At 47.1% G+C, this 21251-nt stretch overlaps 1 pseudogene; it reads right to left on the reverse strand.

The window, feature by feature from the left end:
* Positions 1–738: 738 nt before the first annotated feature.
* LOC125090455 (60S ribosomal protein L15-like) overlaps positions 739–21251 on the reverse strand; it is a 31787-nt pseudogene continuing 11274 nt past the window's right edge.

Genomic DNA, 21251 nt, shown 5'->3' on the forward strand with positions numbered 1-21251 from the left:
GCCTCCTGCGGTCGGGCTCCGGAGGGCGTGGACGCCCTTGGCGAGGAGAGACGGGGAAGGTCGCCCCCAAGGTCCCCCGCCCCGCCAGGACGACCCCCGAGTCCTGCTCCGAGTCCCCAGGTCGCCCCGGCCGCAGGCGACCCCGGCCTCGCACCCGACCCCCGCTCCGGTTCGGCGGCAACCCCGTCGGCCCCCTCCCCCGGGCCCCGGACCCGCGCGCCGCCGGCCTCGGCGGCCAGCAGGCATCGGCGCCGCCCGGACCTCCGAGCCCGGGCCCCGGTCCGGCCGCCCCACTCCAGTCCGGCGCGCCCGCGACCCCCGCCCCAGGCCGCCAGCCGGGCCGGCCACACCTCCGACACTCACCGCCGCCGCCCTCGCTGCCACCGCCGCCGCCGTCCTCGTCCATGTTGAGGCCGCTCCCGCTGCCGGCGAGCCCGGGGCCGCGGGCGGTGGGCGCCGCGGGTGCGGAGCGCGCGGGCGGCCGGGCGGCTCCAGCAGCGCGCGCGCCGGGTCGCGGCCCGGGCCTCCTCCGGCCGGGCGGGACACTCGCCGCTCGGCGCGCCGTCACGTGACGCACAGGCCCCGCCCCCGGGGTGCGGTGGGCGGGGCCTGGGATCGCGCGGCCCCGCCCGCGGGAACGCGCCCGGCCCCACCCGGACCGCGCTGCGCGGGCCCAGCGGGACTGAGATGCGACCCTTGGGGGCCCGCGGCGCGGCGACCCCTGCTCGGCCCCCCACCTTAGTGGGGCCTGGAGACGCTGGCGGGGTCCCGGGCGCCGGATGCCACTTCTACAGACCCCCGGCGCCGAGGGTCCTCCTCGCACGTGCTCAGGAGACGCACGCCTTCAAAAGTCAGCCCGTCCCCCGTCGGCCCCAAGGCATTTCCGAGCAATTCCAGCCTTTCAGCTTTCTGGTGGATAATGGAGGTGCTCCTTTGCTGGCGATGAGCGCACTTTACAATTAACAAAGTGACAGGCTGGACCCGAACCCCAAACCCGCACACCTGGGGCCCACCCTCAGCGGGCTCCGCAGGGGCTGGCTGGGCCGGCTGGCCTCAGATGCTCTCGCAGTGTCTCTCCAGCCTCCTTTGGAGAGCTGCCAGCTGCCCTGGATTTATGGTGTAGAAGGAGCTCAGAATTCAATTTCCCGTGGGCACAGCCAGGGTCCTAAGCGCAGGCCTCGTGGGCACAAGGCCTCGGCTCGTCCTGCTCCAGATCTCTGAATCTCCTTCCTCGCCGGGCGTCTTCGCTTCCAGTAACTCCCCCGAAGCCCTGAAATGCGGCTCCCCAGACTTTCTGTTCCTCTAGCTTGAACTAAATTGCATTAAAGAAAAGGAAACACTGTAATGGAGGAGATAATTCATCTCTAATATAATTTTCCAGCAACTGTTTTATATTTACAAAGGGCCTGTTTAGTGGAAGGATCCTTCCGCTGTCATTTATCCAAGCAGACAGTTTTCACCTTATCGTCCAAGGTTGTGGGATGACTTCAGGCTTCAGTCTCCTGATAACCTCAAGAATTAAACACCCAGAATTCCCGCTCCTCTCAATTAACAAAGCACACTTCTGGGAGCAGAGAAGATATTTGGCAGCTTAAGTAACAAATAGGCAACAGAAAAGGGGTCTGGGTGTCAGGCGATAGAGGTTTGAGTCCCTGCCCACAGATGTAGCTTCCTGATCTTGTCCCCGTAGGCTTGGTTATCTTGAAGATAACTGCATGGCTATTGAGAAAAAATGACAGCACATGTTGAACTTGATAATTTGATATGTGGAGCTTTGAACTCAGAGATACTATCAATTATAAAAGGCCTTTAAATGTCAAATTCCTAATTCTTTAGGTTTGTCAACATGGGATCCAAGGGGCTTCTCTCAAAGTTTGAATCTGAGAATTGCTCTCTGATGCCCATCAGAATAAAGCATGACCCAATTATCTGTAAGCAGAATGTTATATTATCCCCACACCTGAGCCTGGAGCTCCACTTTGACAAAGCCTGCAAAAATGTTGGGGGAATACAGGCTTAGGGTGTCATTTTGTTCTTGAAGGGAGAACTTAGAAGACTTCAAAACCTTCACTGCCCTAAATAAATAAAATCTTTTTTTTAAAGGGGGGGGGGCGCCTGGGTGGCTCAGTGGGTTAAAGCCTCTGCCTTTAGCTCAGGTCATGATCTCAGGGTCCTGGGATCAAACCCTGCATCGGGCTATCTGGTCAGCAGGGAGCCTGCTTCCCTTCCTCTCTCTCTGCCTGCCTCTCTGCCTACTTTTGATCTCTGTCAAGTTAAAAAAAAAAACAAACAATCAAACAAACTTCACTACTCAAAGAAATTACTATCTAATGGGAAAATTTGATGGGTGGGCGGAGCTGTTCTCGGGCATGTTTTAATCCCACCAAGATAGCATTTATCGAATCTGCTCACATACAGGTTGCCCCTACATATAGGAACATTCAGTATCCTAGTTACCCATTACGATAGGCCTTCACTTTAGGTCCAGCATGTGTGTGGTTTACTCAGAAGTTGAAAGCTTTATAAATGAATTTGTAACAAAGACCATTCACGCAGCAGACATCGCTCCAAGATAACAAGTGTTAAACCCAAAACCCCATTGCAATCACTCAGACAATAAATATTTAGGTACCTGTTATATTCCAGGCACTGTCCCAGGTGCTGGGAATATGATGATGAAAAAGATCAAGTCAGTCCCTGTCCTCAGGGGACTTAAAGCTAAAAGGATTACAGCCATTAAGCAAAAAATTGCACAAGTAATTTTGTAATTGGATTTTGATGTCCTACCCTATTTCCAGACTTTCTAACAGAGTTTGCTGTTTCCTGTGGATGGGCTTTGGAGCCTTGAAACTCCCTCAGACTGAGACTGTAGTCTGTATTTATTCTGTCTCCACAATCCATTGTAGGGCCTGGCCATGTCAGAGAAAGGGAGAAAGCAATGGCATTTGTTACTGCTGCTGAATGAACAGGACCGTCAAAAGCAGGAGACATCTTGAAAACATGTTGAAACCCATCTATCAGCCCTCTGACCATTGCAGAAATACTTTAAGAAATCAAGAATGTGCACATTCCGGAAAGGTCAGAGGACTTCTCCTTTGTACATTCATCTCCACCCTCCAAGTGGAAGTCTGTGAAATTGGACAGAAATGTCCTCTCCTGGGGGCACCTCGGTGGCTCAGTGGGTTAAGCCTCTGCCTTCAGCTCAGGTCATGATCTCAGGGTCCTGGGATTGAGCCCCACATAGAGCTCTCTGCTCAGCGGGGAGCCTGCTTCCCTTCCTCTCTCTCTGCCTGCCTCTCTGCCTACTTGTGATCTCTCTCTCTGTCAAGTAAATAAATAAATAATCTTTACAAAAAGAAAAGAAAAGAAAAAAAGAAATGTCCTTTCCTGGCACTAAGATCGCAAGAGCCAAATCCCCACCAAGTCCCGTGTCCTCCCAAGCCGCCTGAGCTATGGCTAGCGGCTTCCCAAGCCTTTCCCGTCTCCTCTGATAGCAGGCAAGAAAAGCAGAGACAGGAGCACCTGGGTGGCTTAGTGGGTTAAAGCCTCTGCGATCGATCCCCACATCGGGCTCTCTGCTCAGCAGGGAGCCTGCTTCCTCCTCTCTCTCTCTGCCTGCTTCTCTGCCTACTTGTGATCTCTGTCTGTCAAATAAATAAATAAAATCTTAAAAAAAAAAAAAAAAAGCAGAGACAGCAGTGACCGTCAGCAGATGGGAACCTCGCTCATCCGTGACATCTGCTCCGGGGTCTGGTCCAGTCCGGGGAAGGCACTGTGCACACAGAGGCCAGCTCACTGTCAGCTCGTGGTCACGAAAGGAAAATAATGTCTTCCGAAATCTAATTTCATCTCGGAAAGAAAATATCTCGTTGGAATAGAGAGGATCTTGTGCAGATTAGCATTCTGCATTCTGCCCAGGCAAACAACAGGGGTCTGAGTGTCAAGTCACGTCCTCATTAAATTTTCAAAAGCCCAGACATCACGGCCTCCACAGCCTCCGCCTCTCTTCCCAGGTTTTAAAGCGGTCGACCCTGGTCTTGTCCTCTCTCCTGGAATCCACACAATGGACAGAGCTTTTTGGCCTCACCATACCCAGGGCAGCTTCATTCCTTTCAGACTGATTAGCAACTTGCACTTCTGCTTGCAAAGGCAGTCGGGTTTTGTGTTCGTGGTAAACTGGGAAAAAAATGATTTGGCCACTGCTTCAAGCTATTTATCTTCGGGAAGAAAGGCTTTCTACCCGCTCAAGGTGACATCGATATGGAGAGTTATTACACACAAGGTGTCTTCAGTAGTAATAAAAAAAATTGGATTATTTTTATCTAGCTCATCATTTTTATAGTACATCCCTGACCTACAGAAAACAAAAACAAAAACTTTTTTTGTTGTTGTTATTGAAAAAGGCCCCCTTCAGAAGTTGGTCTGTAGTGTGCAGCTTAAACTCATCAGGGAAATCCATCCTGGGGTGCAGAGTGTACTAACGGACAAGCAATTAAAAGGAAAAGGGTAAAAATGACAAACATAAGGACAGAGAACAGCTGTCCTTGAACATGGTCCTCTGAATAGAAAGTGAGCTCTTATCCTGAAGCCAAGTGACATCACTGAGTGCTGTGTGACCCAGAGGGCGTAACTGTGACCGAGCAAATGGGATTCTGCACCTTGACTTACAGGGCCATGAAAACTGGTCATCTGTGGTCCTTGTGAAGAAGCCACATAGGGCGCCTGGGTGGCTCGGTCATGAGCCTTTGACTCAGGTCATGATCCCAGGGTCCTGGGATCAAGCCCTGAATGGGGCTCTCTGCTCAGCAGGGAGCCTGCCTCCCCTTCTCTCTCTGCCTGCCTCTCTGCCTACTTGTGATCTCTGCCTGTCAAATAAATAAATAAAATCTTAAAAAAAAAAAAAGAAGAAGAAGAAGAAGCCACATAAACCCAGTAAGGTCATTAGGTCCCAGCCATGATGAATCCCAGCACACCACCTCTGGTAACTGGATAATGCCATCTCTACAGTCAGACAGCCCAGGCACCTCCATCTCTTGTCTGTGTGACCTTGAACAAGTTGCTTCACCTCTCTGTGCCCTACTTTCTGCATCTGAAATGGCAGATCGATTGAGTTTCCCCCACTCACTCCTGCACAAGCCAGGCAGAATCCATGTGACAAGAGGGGAGGCAAATCTGAATCTCAGAAAGGACTCCCACTGTCACTGCCACCTTCTAGCCTCGGCCCTTTGCTCCACATCAGCCTTCTTGAATGTTCCTTGCCACACTCCATGCCCTCTGCTTGTGAATTGTCCCATGCTTCATACCTAATCAGTCTTCTAAAGGACTCGGTTTTTATGGCCACAGTCCCATATGTGCAATTGGATAGAGGAATCTGGGGACTCTGTGGCCCTCTTCTGATGTCACTTTATTCATTGAACATCTTGTTTCTTGGCACCCCCACCAAGCAGGCCCTGGGGATGAGATAGGAGCCAGCATTCAACAACTTTTGATGATGGACATGTCAGACTCCAATAGCCAGGGTGACTATAACAGCCTCCGAAACCTTCACTATACCCCCTGGCAGCTGGCAAGGCTCCATCTCTCAGGGAAAAAGGTGGGGCAGGGGGTTGGGTCTGGTGTGCACACCCCATTCAAATATTCTCGCTCAATAACAAATTAATCATATAAGTTTAGGGTGCCTGCGTGGCTCAGTCGTTAAGTGTTTGCCTTCGGCTCAGGTCATGCCAGGGTCCTGGGATGGAGCCCTGCATCAGGTTCCCTGCTCAGCGGAAAGCCTGCTTCTCCTTCTCCCACTTCCCCTGCTTATGTTCCCTCTCTCACTGTCTCTCTCTCTCAAATAAATAAAATCTTTTTTAAAAATCATATAAGTTTAGGGGCGCCTGGGTGGCTCAGTGGGTTAAAGCCTCTGCCTTCAGCTCAGGTCGTGATCCCAGTATCCTGGGATTGAGCCCCACATCAGGCTCTCTGCTCAGCGGGGAGCCTGCTTCCCTTCCTCTCTCTCTGCCTGCCTCTCTGCCTCTTTGTGATCTCCGTCTGTCAAATACACAAATAAAATATTTTTTAAAAATTATATAAGTTTGATTTTTAGAGATCTGTTCCTTGATCAATACAGCTTTAGCATTTATTAAGTGTTATTAAGGTTTCATATATGCAAACACACTCTTGAGAGCCCCTAATTCATTGGAATAAACCATGAAATGGTTGTACGTCTTCCCATCGTGTCACCCAACGGTACAATGTTCAATCTCTCTCTCCTCCTTTAACAACATATGGGGCAGATTCTCATTGTTAAAAATAACGTAGTTTAGACAGACTCCTGATTTCGGAAAAGTGGAATACAAGTCCTTTTCCCATTCCTCCTGCTAAGTACAAGTCCATGGCCACTGTTTATGAACTAAACACAAAGAAGACAGTGAAAGGAGAAGTGGACAGAGGGGCTATCTGGCACCTTGGGACCTAAGGAACTACATGATGGTGAGTTCCTTGGGTTTTCTTTTTGCTTCAGAGATCCCAGACTTGATGCTGGAGAAGCCAGAAACCCTAACTGGTGCAAGACAGAAAGACAGACAGACAGAAAGTAAGAAAGGGAGAGAGAGAGAGAAAGGAAAGAAGGAAGGAAAGAGAGAGAGAGGGGGAAAGGAAAAAAGGAAGAGAAAGGAAGGAAGGAAGGAAAGAAAAGAAAGAGAGAGGGGGAAAGGAAAAAAGGAAGAGGAAGGAAGAGAAAGGAAGGAAGGAACAGAGGAAGATCACAATAAAAGCCTGCTCTCTCTAGCCAAAGGATCAGGAAAAGTGCAGCCTAGCAGGGCAGAAAACTTAGACAATAAGGTTGCACTCCAGCCAGCCCCAACCCCACCAATGTCAGCAAAAGGCTGGCCTCCACCTCCTCCAGCTGAAAGGAGGTGTCCCGAGCCAACGTCCCCTCCCAGAATGGCATCAGAGAAGGCCAAGTAGGAAACCTGTACTTTCATCCCAGCTGGGAAGTAATGAGGCTCCCGCCTCTCCCCACTAGGACGATGTCTGAGAAAGTCAAGGGAAGCGTCAGAACTTTGACCACCAGCAGTGACAAGGCCACCCAGTCCTTGAGTATCAGCAGAGGCCATGTGGGGAGCAGTAATGAAGCATCCAGCCCCTCCCCCCCAGCCAAGGTGGTATCAGTGGAGGTCTGGGGGAGCCTGAAATTCCATCTCCCCGCAGCAGGAATAAGGTGTTTCCCCCAACCCAGAATGGTCTGTGGAGACACCAAGTGGAGAACCTGGATTTTCACCCCTACCTGGTAGTAAAGAGGAGGCATTCCCCTACTCCCTTTGCTAGAGGTATCAGAAGAAGCAGGCACAAATAGAATATTTATCTAAGACAGTAGAGGAATACCAAAAAGTCCAGGATATAATTGGAAATCACTCATCACATCAAGAACCAGAACACCCCAGATGGCATGAAATAAGACATCTAATAGATGACCATACCAAGATGGCAGCGATGGTAGAGTTACCCGAATAAGATTCTGAAGCAGCCAGTGAAAGATGTTCAATGAGCAATTATGAACACACGTGAAACAAATGCAAAAACAGAAGAGAATATACAAAGGAAGAGAAGGTACAAAGAAGAACCAAACAGAAATTTTAGGGTAGAAAAGAAATAACCAATAAAAGTTTTTTTTTTAATTTTATTTATTTATTTGACAGACAGAGATCACAAGTAGGTAGAGAGGCAGGTGGAGGAAGAGGAGGAAGCAGGCTCCCCACCAAGCAGAGAGCCCGATGTGGGGCTCGATCCCAGGACCCCGGGATCGTGACCTGAGCTGAAGGCAGAGGCTTTAACCCACTGAGCCACCCAGGCGCCCCAAAAGTTTTTTTTTTAAGATTTTATTTATTTATTTGACAGACAGAGATCACAAGTAGGTGGAGAGGCAGGCAGAGAGAGAGGAGGAAGCAGGCTCCCAGGACCCTGAGATCATGACCTGAGCCCCATCCAATAAAAGTTTTTAAATCAGTGGGTGGGCTTGTGGTAGAATGGAAGAATTTTATGTGAGGAGTGAGTGGGATCTAATCTGCGGATGCAAGTCTGGTTCAACAGTCCCAAATCATTCAGTGTAATCTACAGGCTAAGAAGAAAAATCACATGATCACATCAATGGATGCAGAAAAGGTATTTGACGAAATTAAACACCCATTCGTGATCAAAAATGTTCTAGACACTAAGCACATAAAAGGACTTCTTCGACTTGATTTTTTTTTTTTTTTAAAGTGTACTGGGGCACCTGGGTGGCTCAGTCAGTTGAGCATCTGCCTTCAGCTCAGGTCATGATCCCAGGGTGCTGGGATCCAGCCCCGTATCGGGCTCCCTGCTCGGCAGGGAATCTGCTTCTCCCTTCCGTGCTCTGCTCCTTGCATGCTCTCACTCTCTCTCTCTCTCCTTCTCAAATAAATAAAAATCTAAAAAAAAAAAAAAAAAAAAAACCCTACAGAAACCTACAGCTGACAGCACACTGAGATTTGAAAGACTGGTGCTTTTCCCTGAAGATTGGGAGCCAAGCCAGGATCCCACTCTCACCACTGCCACTCAACATAGCACTGGAAGTTCTAGCCCACACAATAAAGCAAGAAAAGAAATAAAAGACTTTGAGATGACAAAGGGAAAAAAATTAAAGTGTTTCTGTGTAAAGATGACAGATTGTCCAAATAGAAAATTCCAAGAAATCTATAAAAAAAAAAAATCTCCTAGAACTTATGAGTGAATTCAGCAAGGTCACAGAATCTATGTAAAAACCAACTCTATTTCTATAAACTGGCAATGAACGCATTGAAGAGATCTCACTACAGTGCCCACAATGACCCTTGCACCTGTCCCTGCTCCCCGGAGGACCCCAAATGAACAGTGGTTATGTGGGGGCAGGGTGGTGTTGCCTGGGAAGGGGCACAAGGGAGCCGTGGAAGTTTTAACTTTAAAAATTCCTACAAAAAGCAGCTCAGAAGAGGAGCAAGAGGGGAGCGGACGGAGATGGTCTGGCTTTGAATCTGTGTTTCTCTGTTATCAGGTTCATGTGTTTTGGAATTTTGGATCACTGCCCCCGTTTGGAGTTTCTGTTTGTGTACTGAGGTGAACGGCGCCCCCTGCCATCCCCCAAAAGTCATGTCCATGTAGAATCTCCGAATGTGAACGAATCTGAAAGTAGGGCCTTTGCAGATGTAATTTGTTCAGATGAGGTCATAATGGAGTGGGCAGGCCCTCAATCCAGGGACTGGTGTCCTTGTAAGAAAGTGAGGGTGGGGCGCCTGGGTGGCTCAGTGGGTTGAGCCACTGCCTTCGGCTCAGGTCATGATCTCAGGGTCCTGGGATCGAGTCCCGCATCGGGCTCTCTGCTCAGCAGGGAGCCTGCTTCCCTCTCTCTCTCTCTCTGCCTGCCTCTCTGTCTACTTGTGAGCTCTCTCTGTCAAATAAATAAATAAAATCTTTAAAAAAAAAAAAAAAAAAGAAAGTGAGGGCATGCACAAGGGGAAGATGACCCATGGGGGCCACGGAGGCAGAGACGGGATAGGGGGTAGCAAGCAGCTACGGAAACCCAAAGGCAGCTGGGAGCCACCAAAAGCTAGGACAGAGGAACCGTGTGGCCCTGCCAACCCCTTGATCTCAGACTTCTGGCCCCAGAAGCCACCCAGTTTGCAATAATTTGGAATTGCAACCCCAGGAAACTCATACCATCTGGATCTGCCTTTTCAGGGTCTTAAGAAGGTAGAGGCTTCCCCAAACACCCAAAGAAGGGCAGAGTCCCCCGATCTCAGGCAGTCCACGTGCCTCCCTCCCAAGGAGAATGAATTCCAGAATCCATTTAGGAACTGAAGAACCTCATCTTCTACCCAAGGAAAGAGGGACACACCCTCAGACGCGCGCGTGTGTGTGTGTGTGTGTACGTGTGTAAGAGGGGCTGGAAAGCCAGCACACAAGAATCACATTCTTGTCCTGCTGCAGAATGCACTGCCCCAGGCGCCTTTCCTCTGGCGCCGGCTTGCTCAGCAGAAAGCTGTGGGACAGCTGGCTGAGAGCTGAGTCACAGCCTTCCCAACCCTCCGCCACTGCCTCCAAGTTCAAAGGAGAGAAGAATTACAAGAAACAAGCCGCCCCCACCCCATCGTCTCCGTCATTCTTTACTTCTCTGCATCCGTTTCTCTCCGGAGCCTCCATCGACAGCACCAGCCTCCTCCTGACCACCATCATTGCCCCCATCTTCATCCCTGAATAAGGACAACAGTGTAAGGGGGACTACTAGTAGACACCTGCTGGGGGCAACCTCAGCACCAAGGGCCCTCCTAGCTGCCCTGCAGCCCTCCCAGGGGCCTGACCAGGAGAATACAGCCGGCCCTCCTTGGAGACAAGGGAGCTGAGTCTCAGAAGCACAGAGTAACGTGTCCGAGACCACACAAGGAGAGCATGGAGGAGCCAGAAGTGGTCCTGCTTCTGCTTCCCCTGTTCCCTCGAGACACCGTCGGGCCTCTGGGATGCAAAAGAAAAGGGAGCAATTCCAGTTACTCCTAGACTCGCACACACAGGGAGTCTGCAGCCTGTTGCCCACACACACGACCCGATGTCCCTACCTACCCACCCACACCCACCCCCACGACTCCTTTTTTCCCTGTCTTCTGCCACATCTTTGTTCAGCCCCTACCACGTGGCACAGGTGTCCCCTGAGACACCTGACTTCACACTAAGGATGGCATTTTCCAAAGACTCCGCTGCAAGGGTCTGGGTGGGGGGTGGCCATTTTATGGGTCCAGGATTCCTTCTGAGGTTGGGGGACGCACATTCACACTGGGAATGGGCCGAATGCCATCAAACTGTTCACTTTGGAATGAGTCGTTTTTTGTTTTTTTTTTTAAGATTTTTTTTTTTTATTTACTTATTTGACAGACAGAGATCACAAGTAGGCAGAAAGGCAGTCAGAGAGAGAGGGGGAAGCAGGCCCCCCACCGAGCAGAAAGCCCGATGCGGGGCTCGATCCCAGGACCCTGAGATCATGACCCGAGCCGAAGGCAGAGGCCCAACCCACTGAGCCACCCAGGTGTCCCCTGGAATGAGTCGTTTTACAGGATGTGAATTCTACCTCAATAAGTTGAAAAGGTTTCCGGGGCGCCTGGGTGGCTCAGTTGGTTAAACGTGTAACTCTTGATTTGGGCTCAGGGCATGATCTCAGGGTCGTGAGATCGAGCTCCAGGTCAGGCTCCATGTTCAGCAAGGAATCTGCTGGAGAGTCTCTCTCTCTCCCTCTGCTCCTCTTCACCATGATATCTCTCTCTCTCTCTCCAAAATAAATCCTTAAAAAAATTAAAAAGGTCTGGGAAGTGCCCAATGAAGAAAGTCTATATTATGCTTAATACTGCTGCAGCCTAAAAGTGTATCATGCCTCCTTCCTTGCTGGAAGCAACCCTTCATCAGATGTTTTGGGCAGCAGGAAACAAGTCCCTGAGACCCCTAGGGTGTCAGCTGGTCATTCAGTGAGCCACGCTGGGACAGAGTTTCTTTGCTCGCACCGTCCTCCCTCCCATCTCAGCATCCCTGTGCTTGCACATCCTGTTCGTACTAAAGGTGAGGCAAGACAGGATACCCAGAGACTTGTAGGTAAGGCTCACAGAAAGGTGACTCAGTGAATGGATTCTCAGTGCACCTGCCCCTCCGAGGCTATGACTTCTTGTGGCACTTCTAGAAAACCAATGACAGAACGGCCCGCCCACATCCTGGAGGAGAACCCTCCCCAGCGAGCATGATGAGGCAGCCTCCTAATTGCTGGGTGGCCTCTGAAATCTGTGACCCTCTGAGACATGTCACCTGGCAGGTTCTCTGAGAGGCTCTGCGTGTCCCACAAGCTGCAAGAGGCCACGGCAAGACCAGCCCAGCCACAGATGAGAAGGAGCAACTGCGAACCTTCTTTTCTTTTTTTTTTCTTTTTTTCCTTCAATGAACCAGCTACTAGTTTCGTTGATCTGTTTGACTGGGGTTTGTTTTTTTTTTTTTTTTTAGTCTCTATTTCATTTATTTTTGCTCTAATCCTTATAATTCCTTTCTTCTACTGGCTTTGGGCTTTGTTCTTCTCTTTCTAAGTCCTTTAGGTATTAAGTCAAGTGGTTTATTTAAGATTTTTCTTCATTCTTGCAGGAAGCCTGTATTTCTACAGTCTTCTCTCTTAGAACAGCTCATACTGCATCCCAAAGACTTTGGACCGTGGTGTTTTGATCTCCATTTGTCTCTATGTATTTTCTTATTTCCTCTTTCATTTCTTGACTCAGCTGTGAACCTTCTTAACAAGGAGAGAAAGAAACCAGAAGCAAAAAGCTGCTGAACGTTTTGAGCAGAGGTGCCCAGACAAACCCTTGAACACACACATCATAGCAGCACACGATAACCAGAAGTAGAGACGTCCCCAGTGGCCATCCACAGACAGATGAGTGGATAAGCAAACAGTGGCCGTCCATACCGTGGAATATTACTCAGCCAAGAAAACTAATGAAGCATTGATCACTGCTATGACATGGGTGACCCCCCAAAAATTACAACCTGTGAAAGAAGCCTGACACAAAAGACCCCATACCTCATGATTCCTACTGGAGAACTATCTAGAATAGGTAAATTCATAGAGACAGAAAGTACATTGGTGGTTGCCAGGGATGGGGGAGAGGGGTGTAGGAGAACAAGGCATGACTGCTTAATGGGTATGGGGTTCCCCTGAAGGTGATGAAAATGTTCTGGAACTAGTTAGAGGGGATGGGTTTACAACATTGCAAATGTGCTAAATGCTTCAAAATGGTTAATTGAAAAATTATATATATTTTTTTAAAGATTTATTTTTTTAAGATTTTCTTTATTTGAGAGAGAGAGAAAGAGAGCAAGACCAGGGGAAGTGGGAGAGGGAGAGAGAAGGGGAGAAGCAGACTCTCCGCAGAGTAGGGAGCTCGACATGGGGCTTGATTCCAGGACCCCAGGATCATGACCTGAGCCGAAGGCAGATAGATGCTTAACCCACTGAGCCACTCAGCACTCCTATTTATTTATTTTAGAGAAAGAGAGAGCATGTGAGCAGAAGGAGGGAGAAAATCCTCAAGCAGACTCCCCAGAGTGGGGAGCTCAACATGGGTCTCCCTCCCAGGACCCTGAGATCATGACCTGAGCCAAAATAGAGGGTCGGCCGCTTAACCAACAGAGCCACCCAGGCGCCCCATATATATATTTGTGTGTGTGTGTGTTAAAATATGCATATTATAATAATGACTATCTTATCCATTCACATTGCTGTGCAAACATCCACCATCCTTCTCCAGAACCCCCATCATTTGGCAGGAGGCGGGAGGCGGGGGGCAGGGGTTGCGAGTGGAAGGCACAGCTGCAGCCTTCAGGGACCGTGAGGTGCTGGTGGGAGGAAATGCTGTCCTGGGTCTCAGACCCCGGCTTCGCAAACAAATCTCAACTTCAAGCGCCTGAGAAAAGTGGCTCGCTGTGGTTTCCTCCCTAAGCGCTGGAAAGCGGACAGCTCATTCCTGCTAATGGAAAGGCCAGCGTCCGCTTCCTGGATTTTGTGAATGGGGGTAAACCCCCGGGAGAGAAAGCTCCCACACAGCCTTGCTAATTGCATCCATCCATTCGTTTTCTGAGTGTAACTTCAGGTTAATTATTTATGACGGGGCTCCAAATGAAGTGTTAGCAAGAGACTGACTTCCTCTCCTAATTGCCGGGTTTCGGAGAAGGAGCTCCAGCCTGGAGGGATTTTGTGATGAAGATGAGAGGAAATCTAAGAAAGTGAGGCGTGCATTGGCCGGGCCCAACAGAACAGCCAGTGCAGCGCGGAGAATGAAAAGGGAAAAATAAATTCTTAATAACCAGAATATGGAAAGGGAGAGAAGACAGAGGGAAGATGGTCTCCCTTGAGAGTCCTGCGGATGCCCGGCCCTCCCCTGAATCTTCCACAACCAGAAGTCAAGCGCAGCTGCCCACTGAGTCCTCCACTAGACGCCGATGGTGGCTTGTTGGGTCTGAAGATGAAACAGCATGAGCTGCCTTCTGGGAGGGAAGCCTAGAACCAGAGAAGGGTTCTAGGGTAGCGGGGGCTTGGCCATGAGATCCAGTAGAACTTTGGCTCCCTGGAAGATGGCACCTACGCCCTGTTTTATTTTTCAATCTCTTTTTCTCCTAGAAGCACATCTTTCCCAATGTTCTTGCAGTTGATTCTTCCTTGGGCAACAAATACCCAGCCCTTGGATCCTTCGCACCCCACAAGGTCAAGAAGGAAGAAAAAGCACATAGAAAGGAAAAAGGAGCCACCCGGGTGGCTCAGTGGGTTAAAGCCTCTGCCTTCAGCTCAGGTCGTGATCCCAGGGTCCTGGGATCAAGCCCCACATCGGGCTCTCTGCTCCATGGGGAGCCTGCTTCCTTCTCTCTCTCCTTCTCTCTCTCTGCCTGCCTCTCTGCCTATTTGTGATCTCTGTCAAATAAATAGATAAAATATTAAAAAAAAAAAAAAAGAAAGGAAAAAGGAACCAGCTTTCAAATAGTCCTGTTCCGCTCTTTACAGGAGATTTTGTAGGGAAAGGAGTTACAGTCATATTCGCTACAATACAAATTTAGATTTTACCTGTTTATTTATGTATCACCCTTGTCCCTAGCCATTGATGGCAGCTATGAGCTGACTTCTTTATCAGCTTAACTCCCAAGGATTTTTCCTTGGAGACAAGAAGCAGCTTATTAGAACACAATGAAGAGGGGCGCGTGGATGGCTCAGTGGATTTAAGCCTCTGCCCTCAGCTCAGGTCATGATCTCAGGGTCCTGGGATCAAGCCCCACATCGGGATCTCTGCTCAGCAGGGAGCCTGCTTCCTCCTCTCTCTCTGCCTGCCTCTCTGCCTACTTGTGATCTCTCTGTCAAATAAGTAAATAAAATCTTAAAACACACACACACACACACACACACAATGAAGAGTTTGTTGATGAAGACAGTCTGTAGCTCAGTTATGGGAGGGTTTGCTCATTTCCAACCCCCCGTCACCCTCCTGGTGGCTCTGAGCTCTTGTGAATTCTGGGGCATTTTACTTCCTCACTCACACTCCGTGCACCTCAGCCAGAGTTATTCATTAAGGTGTAGAGTTTAATAACAGACACTTTTAATTATAGATGTTGCATTCGCCTGTCCAGGAGGACTGAAAATTTCTCCTCGGAAACCCAAGACGAGGAGTAATGATGGGGCTCAGGCAGCCAAGCCCCCGGATGTTGGAGAGATGGACAGATGATGAAGCAGGGAGGGGCTGTGTGGGGTGACTGAAACTCTCTCAGGGTTATTCACCGAAGAACCTGCCCGGCAAGGCGCCTGGTGTGGCGACCGCTGTGGTACACAGCTTTTCCTCTGCTGGGAACATACCGCCCCCATTTCCTTCCCCGGTCAACTCAACACCCTCAGAGTGCAGTTCTGACCTCTCCTCCCCCAGGGAGCCTTCTCTGAACCCCCACCTCTAAAGAAATGGATTTCTTCCCCAGGGAAAGGAGGTCGTTGTTCAACAATGGGATTGTCCAGCCCGTGGTGCCATGAGCACCCATCCAGGAACCATTCAAGCAGAGACAAGAGAAGATACACGTCTGAACTATGTTTCTCCCAAAGCCCCTTCCAGCTTTTGTGTGAACTTTCAAGCTAACAAAATTGAAGGTCATTACCAGATCACAATGGCTGCTCTTCAGCCAACATTCCATTCTGGGAATTGTGCAGGGAAATGGTGCTGAAGGTTATCAAAACTAATCATGGACGAACGGCTATGACCAAGGATCAGAGAGCCCCCCACCCAACCTCAAGATACGGTCTCCACGTGAAGATGGGGGAAACTGATACCCTCACGCCTTGCTGCTGGGAATGTAAAATGGTGTAGCCATCATGGAAAAGAGTCTGATAGTTCCTCAAAATTACCCTATGATCCAGCAATTCCATGCCTAGGTATATGGTGTGCCCAAAAGAACTGAAAACAGGGGGAGCGCCTGGGTGGCTCAGTCGGTTAAGCAACTGCCTTCGGCTCGGGTCATGATCCTGGAGTTCCAGAATCGAATCCCGCGTTGGGTTCCCTGCTCAGCTGGAAGTCTACTTCTCCCTCTGACCCTCTCCCCTCTCATGCTCTCTCTCTCACTCTCTTTCTCAAATAGATAAATAGAATCTTAAAAAAAAAAAAAAGAATTGAAAACAGGTATTGAAACAAATACTTGGATATACATATTCATAATAGCATTATTCATAACTGCAAAATGATGGAAACTGCCCAAATGCCTATCAATGGATAAACAAATTATGATATCTGTAAAATATATGTATATTAACTTGTTATACATTATCATATACACGATTATATGTAACATATGTGTTATTATATATTATATGTGTTGATATGTCATGATATTTGCAACATACTGTATAATATTTCTATTATATGTGTTACTATATAGTAACATATAATGGAACATTTCTCAGCCATAAAAAGGAATGACGCACTGATGTGTGTTACGTGGATAAGCCTTGAAAATATGACACTGAGTGAAAGAAGCCAGACACAAAAGATCACATGCTGTATGATTATCCATTTATATGAAACAGCTAGAATAGGCAAGTCCCCAGAGACAGGCATGGCTTGCTGGTTGACAGATTCTGGAGGGATAGGGAGTGGCCACTAGAGTGGACAGGGTTTCCTTTTGGGGGAATGAAATTGTTTGGGAACTAGAACTTTGAATCTCAAAACTTTAAGTTTTGAGGCATCAAAAAAAAAAAAAAAAACCCACCAAGCAATAACAAGTGTTGATGAGGATAAAGGGAAAAGGGAGCCCTCATGCTTTGTTGCTGGGATCACACAAATTGGTGCAAACCACTATGGAGTTTCCATAAAATATTAAAACTATGATCCAGCAATCCCACTTCTGGGTATTTATTCAAAGACACCAAAGGCACTAATTTTTAAAAAAGATTTTGTATTTATTTATTTGAGAAAGAGGAAGGAGGGGGAGGTACGGAGGGAACAGGACAGGCAGATTCCGTGCTGAGTGTGACTTGGGGCTCCATCTAATGACCCTGAGATCACGACCTAGGTCAAAATCAAGAATCAGATGCCAAGCTGACTGAGCCACCCAAAAACACTAATTTGAAAAGATATCAGCAACCCCTGTTCATTGAATGAATGGCTAAACAAAATTGTACATATACATATAAATAATACACACACGGAGTGTTAATTATTCAGCCATAAAAAAGAATGAAATCTTGCCATTTGCCACAAAATGTGTGGACTTTGAGGGCATTGTGCTAAGTGAAGTATAAGTCGACAAAGACAAAAACGGTTATGATCTCACTTACACGTGGAATCCAGAAACAAATAAACAAAGCAAAACAAATGAGCTCATAGATTCAGAGAAAAGACTGGTCATTGCCAGAGGTGGAATTGGGGTCGGGGGCAAACAGATGAAGGGGGTTAAAAGGTACAGATGTTCAGCTCTAAAATAAATAAGTCATGCGAATGGAATGTAGAGCATGGTAAATATAGTTAACAGCATTGCATATTTAAAAATTAACAAGAGGGGTGCCTGGGTGGCTCAGTGGGTTAAGCCTCTGCCTTCGGCTCAGGTCATGATCTCAGGGTCCTGGGATGGAGCCCCGCATCAGGCTCTCTGCTCAGCAGGGAGCCTGCTTCCTCCTCTCTCTCTGCCTGCCTCTCTGCCTGCTTGTGATCTCTCTCTCTGTCAAATAAATAAATAAAATGTTTTAAATAAATAAATAAATGAAAATTAACAAAAGAGTACATCTTAAAAGTTCTCATCACAAGAAAAAGATTTTGTAACTACTTATGGTGACAGATATTAAGTACACTTGAGACGATCACTTCACAGTGTATACAGATATTGAATTGTTTTGTTGTATCCTTGAAATTGATATAATTTTACGGGGGTTGGGTTGCTTTTTTTGAAAGAGAGAGTGCACATGCGTGAGTGGGTGGTTGGGTGGGGTGGGGCAGAGGAAGAGAGAGAATTTTAAGCAGGTTCCACACACAGCGCAGGACCTGACGGGGGAGGGGCTCAATCTCACGACCCTGAGATCATGATTTGAGCCAAAATCAAGAGTTGGACACTTAACCAATGTAGCCAGCCAGGCTCCCCAAAACTGATATAAGGTTATAGGTCAATTATACCTCAAAAAAATAATAATAAAAGCAGGATAACAAATTCATACAGACAGAAAGTAGGATGGGGGTTGCCAGGGACTGGGGAGTCATTGTTTAATGGGGACAGAGATTCAGTTTGGGAAGATGAAAAAGTTCTGGCACCTCTGCCTTTGGCTCAGGTCATGATCCCAGGGTCCTGGGATGGAGCCCCGCATCTGACTCTCTGCTCAGCAGGGAGCCTGCTTCCTCCTCTCTCTCTCTCTGCCTGCCTCTCTGCCTACTTGTGATCTCTGTCTGTCAAATCAAAAAAAAAAAAAAAAATTAAAAAAGAAAAAGTTCTGGCAGTGAATGGTGGGGAACATATTCAATCCCACTTAACTATACACTTAAAAAATGGCTAAAATGATAAATTTTATGTTATGTGGATTTTAACACAGTAAAAGGGCAGGGTTTAAAAAAATATATACATATTTTTATGTATATGTACATATGTATATAGTTTTATGTATATGTACATATACATGTACATAATACAATACGATTCTAACTACATCAGAAGAAAAAAGTCATATATAAAGTATTACTGACAAAACACCAAAATACTCACATTAGTTGTCCTTTGCTAAGAGGTCCGTGGATGACTTTAATTTTCCTGGGCCTGTTTTTCTGTATTTTCCATATATCCTATTATATGGATTTGTAATATTCAGGAAAAAAAATCATTCCATTTTTAAATGTAGTTTAATTGAATTAAGGAAAAATTGAAGTTTCCACTCTAGTTTTTCTCCATAGTTATTTTATTTTTTTAGATATTTTTTAAAAATTTATTTATTTGACTGAGAGAGAGAGCATGAGCAGAGAGAACAGCAGAGGGAGAGGGAGAAGCAGGCCCCCTGATGAGCAGGGAGCCCGATGCAGGGCTCGATCCCAGAACCCCAGGATCATGATTCAAGCCAAAGACAGCTGCCTAACCGACTGAGCCACCCAGGCGCCCACTTTTCTCCGTAGTTTGAGCAGAAACACAGTATTAAATAAAACACACCCAGCACTCAAATATCGCAGCTTACCACTACATTCTTTTCAGAGACAAAAAATTTTTGTACAAAACAATTTTAAAATCCAACATTTAAGAAACAAATTATTGAAAATAAAGTCCATGTGTGTTCGTAGTGTCTTGATTTGTCATGATTATGTTTTGGCTTTAGCTCGTTCCTATTCTCTTTTATTCTCATGAAATGAGAAGATACAGACACGGTGCAGCTAAAATTTTGCCTTTGCTAATAACTTAGTTTATGAATGTTATAAATATAACCGGTTTTTTAAGGGAGAAAGCACATTCTTGGCAAAAACCAAATGCCTCTTAAGACGGGCTTTAATTAAAACAAAATACTCTCTAAATAGAATACCTCACCAGAACTCATGAAAATTTTAGAAGTCAAACTTGACAAAGTGGGTTTAAAAACATGAGAATATTTAGAGCCAAACATTCTTCTTTGTACGTGTCCCAAAATATGTCTAAGAGTGCATAAAAAGTCAAGACGGCAGAACAAAGACTCTGTGTCTGAAATTTTAATATGCACATTAAAAAGACCAAGAAATACGACTGTAATCTGAGCGAGATTAGACAAAACCAGGAAGGTGATAAAATAACAGAAGGAAGTGCCTTTCAACATAAGAATTTTAGGCTTTATACAAGAGACTTTAGCTTTAAAAAATGACAGTGGCAAGGAGCCACATTCAAAGCACAGCTTCATGGTTCAAAGACAAAAGACATTTTAAAAAGTTATTTCCATTTTCCCCACTTTGAAAAGGCCTTTTCATTGCAGTTTACTTCAAAATTTTACTACATGTTCCAAAGTAATCTTGGCTACATACTGAGTAAGTAACGAAGAACAAAGTCTTCCTGATCTAAAGTCCCTAAAACAGCTACTACTAGAGGTGGCCCCAAATGGAGTCTCGTTTTCCAGGATCAGTTAAAACGACCTCTGACGAGTAACACCCTCTAAAATGTATTTGCCAGGGCACCTGGGTGGCTCAGTGGGTTAAAGCCTCTGCCTTTGGCTCGGGTCATGATCTTAGGGTCCTGGAATCGAGCCCGCTTCGGGCTCTCTGCTCAGCAGGGAGCCTGCTTCCCTTCCTCTCTCTCTGCCTGCCTCTCTGCCTACTTGTGATCTCTGTCAAATAAATAAATAAAATCTTAAAAAATAAAAGAAAGAAAGAAAGAAAGAAAAAGAAAATTCAAAAATAAGTTGGGGAGGGCGCCCGGGTGGCTCAGTTGGTTGGGCAACTGCCTTTGGCTTGGGTCATGGTCCCGGGGTCCTGGGATAGAGCCACATGTCGGGCTCCTTACTCAGCGGGAGGCCTGCTTCTCCCTCTCCCTCTGCCTGCTGTTCTGCCTGCTTGTGCTCTCTCTGTCAAATAAATAAATAAAATTTAAAAAATAATAATAAGATGGTGGTTTCTGGTGGGCTCAGTCAGAAGAGCATGCAACTCTTGATCTCAGGGTCATAAGTTCGAGCTCCACATTGGGGGTAGAGAGCCTAAAGAGAAAGAAAGGTAGGAAGGAGGGAAGGAAGGAAGGAAATGCATCTGCCAAAAGGCAAGCACCCCACTGCTGACACTTAAAGGGGGAAGGGTGAATTTTGAGGAAATGTTGGGTTGCCAACATTTATCCATAAGAACCCTGAATTCCTGGGTCTGTTTACCCAGGCCTCACTCACCCAGCATCCCAGGCCAAGGCCTTGTTCTGGGTTGTGGAACAGCTAAGAACAGCCATGTGCTTGAAAAGCACGCAGGACTAAATGACATTTAATTCTCCTGTAGGTGATTAAGTTCCTAACTCAAGAATCTATCACTTTTTACCTTTATATCTGGAATCCTCAGGGCCTGAAAGGGTTTTAAGGTAAACTTTTCGTGGCTGGCTAGACTCAGTACTTGCATGTTTCCTAAGTCGAGAACCTACTTTCTGTTTCCAAAAATATCAAACTCTTGTAAGCATTATCACATTCTTTATCTTTTTTTTCCCCCCTCCAGGCATGTTGGAGCAGACTGGAATAAAGTGAGGTAAAATACCTCCTTCTTAGTGAGTCGTGTTTC

The sequence above is a fragment of the Lutra lutra genome, chromosome 18, assembly GCF_902655055.1.
Source record: "Lutra lutra chromosome 18, mLutLut1.2, whole genome shotgun sequence".
NCBI classification, from domain to species: domain Eukaryota; kingdom Metazoa; phylum Chordata; class Mammalia; order Carnivora; family Mustelidae; genus Lutra; species Lutra lutra.